Here is a 6,726-nt window from a genome sequence, read left to right on the forward strand (position 1 = left end):
ATTTATTTATTAAGAATCATCCTTAACTGGGTCCCTATACATCAAAAGAAAATCTTGTTATTAAGCTTTCAAATCGCAAATAAAGCCTAAACTCTGTAAGTTGGATGGATGTTGGATCATGCACATGTAATCATGTTAATTTCCCTTTTGTCTGACCGAGCTGACTCCTGTACAATGTAACTTTTTACTGAATGAACCCTCAGCCTGATTGCATAAACTAAGGCACTGTTGCCCACCTGAATGGAGTTCTTGACATAGCCCCTTGTCTCGAGATTAGAACAAAGACATGCAAGCTGCAAACCAAAAGAAGCAACCTCAACCAGACAGCCAGATAATGTTTAATGTAATTCTGAAAATCTTAACTTCTTAAGGTGGATATTTTGTATGTGTATTAAGCCTCTGTGTGTTTCGGTTCTGTTTCATTCTAAAATCATTGGTACAAAATAGTAATTTTAGGCTACGTATACAAACTTCTGCCTCAGTTGTTTGTGCATTGAGGCAAATAACCAGAGGAACTTTATCAGCAAGTGAAATATCAAAGTAGATTTAAACACTTTTTCTTAAGGCTAAGAGATTTAGGGTTAAAAGCAATGAGTTAAAAGGATACAATGTACAAATGTAGACTCTCTCTCTCTCTGGTTATACATACTGGCCAATAAGTGTCGCCATACAGTGCAGGAAACTCATGTAACACTGTCAATTGTCCAGCAGGGGTCCCTCCACCCTCATTTCTGTGAGTGGGGAATATTGATTGTTAAAGCATGTGGACTTCTACAAGGTGCTCCAGAATCTGAGACCATAAAGAGTTCAAAGCCAATGATTTGGAATATACTGTATTTCTATGTGTTGCTGCATAAGAAACTAATATGCTAATAAAGAATAAAAAATGACTCTGCAATTTAAGAAGTGTATCTTTTCAAAACACTAGTCAAAGACATTTCAGTGGTTCTCAACCTTGTTGGTGTTAAGGACCCTCCAAATTCATGATAATATGAATCGCTATTTATTATTTTTTGTGGGGTAAAAACGTAAATATGTAGGCTCCCTAATGAGTAATTACTTTTCATTATCTGAGCATGCACTTTGCACAGGAAGTCAGTTAAGAGAACTTGAAATTTGACAACTGGGCAACCGTGTTCTAATCAATGAAACAACAGTGAAATTAAAATATTCCCCATTTTTCTGGGGGCCCACTGAAAACCCCTTCAAGGACTCCTGACCTCAGGTTGAGAACCACTGGTTTAGGATAGATCTAATTACAAGTAGATATTCATCACAAACTGACTACAGCTTCATAATTGGAGAGACCTGATTTATGCATCCACTCACAAAAAAACCCCAAAACAAATTAAAGCTGCAAGCAGCATTGGGTAGGACCTCGCCATCTCGCCACGTTGGGGCCTGCACGGCGGGCGATGTGGGACGTGTGTGCCGAGTTTCATGAGGTCTTGAACCTGTTTAGCCCCCACAAAATGCAATCAAATGTTAAAACAACAAGGTGATGCTCACCGTGTCGCTACGGTTCAATCTGCTGGGAGAAATACATTAAAGTGTAATACATTCCACCACTAGGTGGTGCTCTCATTATTAGTGAATATTATCACATAGATGAGTTCAGGGCGGGACTCTTATCAGACAATGAAGTTTGGAGCCGAATGGACAATGTACACTCAAGTGATAGCAAACTCATGTTTTGTGGTGGTACATCAAAATTTTACGCCACAGACACGCACACTCACCGCAGTCATCACATATCATCAACAATGTGTTTTGCATTTTATAAGTAAATTTCAGCTGGATCTGATCATCCTGCTAGGAGTAGAACATGAAAGTATAAAACGTGATACTTCCTGTTGCCACTAGGTGGCGCTCTGACTATTACTGAATATTATCACATAGACGTGTTCAGGGCGGGACTCTTATCAAATGTGAAGTTTCGTTGAGATTGGATCATGTACGCTGAAGTTATGACAACTTCCTTTTTCATGGCGAGTCGTTGAAATTGGACACCACACCACGGGCACGCCGTTTGACGTCACAAATAGCACAATTTTTCGTATTGGTGTTTACCTCATACTGACCAAATTTGAAGTCGATCCGATATATTCCCTAGGAGGAGTTCGTTCAAAATTTGTGTGCAAATCACCAAAAATGACCTCGGAATTCAAAATGGCCGACTTCCTGTTGGGTTTGGGTTATGGGTCCAAGAGGCTTTTTTAGTTGTCCCATCATGATACCAGAGCCCGTCTTCGGAGAGCTTGGCCACTCCCTGTTAAGTCCCATTGTACCAAATTTTGGTTGCAGTTCCAGCAGAGTTCCACTGGGGGGTGATTGCCCATCAGTGCAGAATGAACGGGAGCAGATGGAGCTAGACGGCTAAATTTGTCTCTTTCACCTGATTGTCGTTGAGAAATCTCAGATTTGATTGTAGTTTTTGCAAGTTCAACATGGGTTATAGGTCGAAAGTTGAATGAACGAGTACTTATGTCCTTTCGATTTCTTACAGGACGAGTTGTTGTTGCCCATAACACGCTAGCATTCTGCTAATGAACGCTGATTGGTCAGTGAAGGACTGATTACGACCAGAGATCCCGCTTGATGGCATCGTGGCATCCGAAGCGGGACATAGATATTTCGGCGTGGTGTTTAAAACAGCAAAACAAAAACTCTTTCTAGCACGTGTATTGACAGGGAGAGCCTAACCTGTGTCAGCTGTGTTGTCGATGTCTCAAGAGAAAAGGAAGTGCCGAGCGCGGAAGCACAAAGTGACTCAAGGCTTGCCGTAAAGCAGTATCTCTGGCCGTACGATGTGTATGACATCATTGACATTTTAAAAGACTTTTTAAAGCAAATAAGTGACTCAAAAAAATCTAACACCCAGCAATGTGTCATTTCTTTGCTTCCCCTTTCGAATGCAACATTCAAATTACTAGACAAAAAATTATATCCTGAGAAAAGTGGATTTTGAGGGTATAGCTCCATAGAGCTCCATTCATCCTGCACTCATCCTGTGAGCGCCCTCATATGGAACCAGAGTGGAACTGCAACAGTTCAGAAGCCGGAAGTTTACAGAGAGTGGAAGTTCTTCCCTTATTAGACATTCTCTGATGATACCCATGCGTACCAATTTTCATACATGTCGGTCTTACGTGTCTTGGGGGGCTGATTCTGGGGGCGTGGCTAATCCATTATGCGGCTCCCATCTGCGAGACCAAGACAATATGTTACGTCTTCGCCACGATTGAATTTTGTGCAAAGTTTCATGAAGTTTTTGACATGGTTAGCCCCCCAAAAGGTGTTCAAATGTTAACAAAAAGGCAGATTTTCGCCACGTCACCATGGCAGCATGGTTCCACGAAAATTATTAAGATTCATAAGATGTCATCGTCATCGTCCTAAAGGACCGCTGACAGAATTTCAGCTGGATCTGGTCAATCTTCTAGGAGTAAAACATGAAAGTATAAAACGTGATACTTCCTGTTGCCACCAGGTGGCGCTCTCACTGTTACTGAATATTATCACATAGATGTGTTCAGGGCGGAACAGCTCAAAAACGTGAAGTTTTGTTGCAGTCGGATCATTTATGCAGAAGTTATGACAACTTCCTTTTTCATGGCGAAGGTTCGAAATTGGATGCCACGGGACGCCACGCCACCTCCACGGTGTTCGATGGAATAACGTAAATAGCACAACTCTTAATCGTGAATGTCTCTAGATGGGTGTGTCCAAATCTAAAGTCGATCCGATAAATTCCCTAGGAAGAGTTCCTTAAAATGCAATGGCGAAAAACGGCCACTAAATCCAAAATCGCCGACTTCCTGTTGGGTTTGGGGTATGGGTCCAAGAGGCTTTTGCGTACCAATTTTCGTACATGTCGCGTCTTGGGGACTGATTCGGGGGGTGGGGCTTAGCCAACTGGCGGGGCCCGTGCACAGGGACAATTGCATACCTGAATTTTCGCTACGTTTGAATTTTGTGTAAATTTCCATGAGCTTTCGAGCATGTTGCGGCGGCCAAATAATAATTCCTAGAGATACACGAGGGACCTCCCAGCGGTCGCTGGCTCGGTCTCTAAAAACAATCCCACAATAATCAAGTGAGTTTTAATAATTTCTTTCTTAGGTCCAAGGGTATCTCGACCACACCAACCGTGTGTCATGCTCCATACTAGTACATTTGGAGTTTTAAAAAATATGATGCTTTTAGGAAGTTAACTAGTGTCGTCACACTGGAAACACACACACACACACACACACACACACACACACACACACACACACACACACACACACACAGGTGTTGTAAGTGTCAACAAGCAGAAGAAAAAAGAAGAAGAAAAGGTCTATTTCTGGTTTGTTTTATCTTACAGCCAGGGGCCTCTAGGCCCTCAGGGGGCATTAGGGCCATGGCAAGGAAGTGATGTAAGAGATGGTGTTAAAATTGTGGTCATTTTTTCTGTTGTGTTACTCTGTTTTCCTTCTTGCCACTTCGCAGCACTTCCTCTCTGTTGGCATTGCTTTACACTGTTGTTGCATATTAGCAGGTTGTGACAGAGGGAAGTGTGGCAATCATTCACATATGACTTAGAATCTGAAACTCCAGATTAATGATCATGTTTTCATTACACTTGGTGCTACTTGACTGGCAACTTGGTTGTCGTTGTCAATCCCCAAGGGTTGTCCTCTTCCTTGTTGGCAGTAAAAAATACACATATTCTTTGAATAAATAAAATATGTTTTCTTTAACAACTGGCGATGATGAAAGTGGATGCATTTTTTCTGAAATATGTACAGATATTTCAACAGATTTGTGTTGCAAATTGCGAGAAGAAGAAAAGAGAAGGGTACCGCTCATAAAAGGAACTTTGTGGTTGATGACGAGTTTTAGCCCCTTAACCAAAAAAACTACAATATATATTTGTCATGATTGCCATTCATTCTGGTTCCTTTCTTTAAGGGTAACCATTACTTTTTACTTCTTATTGTACCAATTTCAAATACTGTTGAAATTGGGATTAAGTTTCACAGTCGTCCAGTTAGTGCTTACACCTCAATTAACTGAAATGATTAGTCATTAAATCAATTTGATCAATTTTGTTAATCGACAAAAAGTGGACAACAGGGTCTAGCTTCTTAAACGGAACTCTTTGGTTAATAATAATTTTAATGATAATAATAATAATAATAATAATAATAATAATAATGTCTAATAATACTTTTGGGGTCTTGGACTCGACAGTTTGGAGCAAGGCTATTATAGTTAACTAAAACTAAACTAATAACTAAATCTAGGTGTGAAAAAACATTGTAGGAAATGTCTTTAGTTTTAGTCTTTGTCAGTTTGGTCAAATTGCCTCATCAATTACCTTCACAAAGTGTTTGTGAAGGTAAAAAACAATGAAACTAAACATTTTTGAACAATACAAACCAAACTGAAATGAGCAAACCCACTTTGGAAACCAACTGAAACTAAACCAAACTGAAAATAAAAATTAAAAACAAAAACCTAATAAAAAACACAAAACTATAATAACTGTTTTGAAGACATAAACCTGGAATCTGGGAAATTCGGAGAAGCATTTTCACTGTTTACGGTGGTTTTATTATTTCATACATGATAGTAAATGACTGAGGAAAGCAATGTTGTCTTAAGCTGCCTTTAGTGTCTCTGCGACCAAACTGAAAAATGAAAATTAATCTAGCTGGAAAAATATGAAGTATAAACTGATAAAATGAAGTGCAAACTCTGAAATGGTGAGTAAATCATGTATAAGCCTCAATACGGCCGTTTGAGCTCTCACGCTGTCTCCATTGTGTGTGACTGGCCTATACTTCTTGTTGTTGCCTCTTTCACACGCTGTTGATACAAACCCAGCAGCAGATATACAACACTTGGGCAGTAGGACATGGCCTCTGCTCACCTCTGTTTCACTTGGTTCAGATCATGTGTATTAACTATTATTCAGTCGCATACAGGTGCTCTGTCTGTTTCAGAGATTAGGGACAGAGTGTTATTGTTTCCAGAGAGATAAAAATGGGACTGCCAGGCATAACGTACTGCTGCCCTGTCTTTGCCAACACGTCCTGACTTTGTCCTCCAAACGAAACACACCACCACTGCCTGGAAACTTCCTGCGCTGATAATGAGGTGATAAAAGGTTGGTTGGACCCACCAACGCGCTGCTCCTGTTCTCATGCTTCACACAGTCAGGCCCAAAACATACAACTCAAAGATACAAGCATGCACACACCTTGTTGTTGTTACTGTTTCCCTTCCAGTCACCTCTTCAATTCATCCTCATCTGTGAACTTACTTGTTTTTCCCACCCCACGTATTTTAACTCGTAACAGAACAATGTTGGAGCACAGTCGCTCATTGTTTCTGCAGGGAGGGCCTGGTGGAGGCGGATAAGCCAGAATAACAGTGCAGGAACATTTTGGACTAAAGACAGATGGAACAAAGAAAGAACAGAGATAATGTGCTGGAAAAAGGGAAGAGAGCAAAAGCAAAGAGAGAAAGTGCTACTTTCCTGACATGGAAATGAAGAACAGGACAGGAAGCATTGAGAAGTGTTTATCGCAGCTTGTTTGTCCGTGTTCAAATACCCACCTGAACTTGGTTAAGAGTTGGAAAGCATGCACGATTGTTTGAATTTTGCTATCAGCTGAAACAGAGATGTGTGGGTTTTTTTGTGTTTGTGAGCACAAAAATTTGTCAGAGAAACCC

This window comes from Dicentrarchus labrax, unplaced genomic scaffold (genome assembly GCF_905237075.1).
Source record: "Dicentrarchus labrax unplaced genomic scaffold, dlabrax2021, whole genome shotgun sequence".
Taxonomy (NCBI): domain Eukaryota; kingdom Metazoa; phylum Chordata; class Actinopteri; family Moronidae; genus Dicentrarchus; species Dicentrarchus labrax.